Raw genomic sequence first — 1,067 nt, forward strand, 5'->3', positions numbered from 1 at the left:
TATATTTAAATTCCTGAAAGAAGTACTTACTACGATATTGATGTATTTCCCTAAAATATAAATAAAATCAAATGCCTAGTATCACAATAATGTCTTAAATATTGATTTAAAATTTTATTTACAACAGCAAAATTAGTAAAATTAATCATCTTTCCTATGAACAGAGCATGAATCCAAAATATATATTCTTACAGTTATTGAAGTGAAATGAATGGTACTTCAGCTCTGTATTCTTTTAATAATGGTGATTCTGAGTTAATTTTTTCTATGAAAAAGCAGCTGATTTATGGAATTTTATGTTGTCTTTTTCAACTGCTCGATTTTTCACGACAGTATGACGGAACGTGGAATCTACTGATCTAAGGAATATGCATGACTTTTAGCCATAACTAATTTGATTGGCAAGTAATTTTTGTGCTTTCAGAAATTATTTAATAGGCAGCAAAATTTTGTTTTGATCTATCTATAGGATTAGAATAGTTTTGTATGAAAACTTGGTCTCAAAGTAGCATCTAATTTATGGATTTTATTTCTTCATAAGTCAAGTGTGCTATTTTGTTTGTCAAGTATCTTTCTCTAAAAAGGCAAAAAGAGTACGTGCAATCTCTTGGCTAGGTGCCATTGCCTCTATTTTTAGCTTTACATTCTGAACTATGTTACTTTAAAATGCTTTATACAGAAGTACAACAAAATGTGTCCGTAATATACCTACAGTTTAGCAAATAGCAAGAGAAAGAAGTAAAAGTAGGTGAAGGATATTCTTGAATAATGTAAAATAAATGAATAAACAAATAAATAAATAAATAATTTTCTTTTTTAAACATACAGTTTGGATTCTTCTGTTCATCTTTATTCATATTTTTAAAATGATAAATGTTCATAAACTTTTATGATGACATGTTTAAACATTTAAAAAATATTTATATCGGGAAACTTTAAATATCAGTTGTTAGACATAGTTATCAGTATTACAAACTTCAAAAATTTGGTCTGAATACATCACTATTTATTATTCTTCTCCCATAGAGAAGAATAGTTAGTAGGCAGTGGTTTTTTTTTTTTTTTTT

Source organism: Meleagris gallopavo, chromosome Z, assembly GCF_000146605.3.
Source record: "Meleagris gallopavo isolate NT-WF06-2002-E0010 breed Aviagen turkey brand Nicholas breeding stock chromosome Z, Turkey_5.1, whole genome shotgun sequence".
Taxonomy (NCBI): Eukaryota; Metazoa; Chordata; class Aves; order Galliformes; family Phasianidae; genus Meleagris; species Meleagris gallopavo.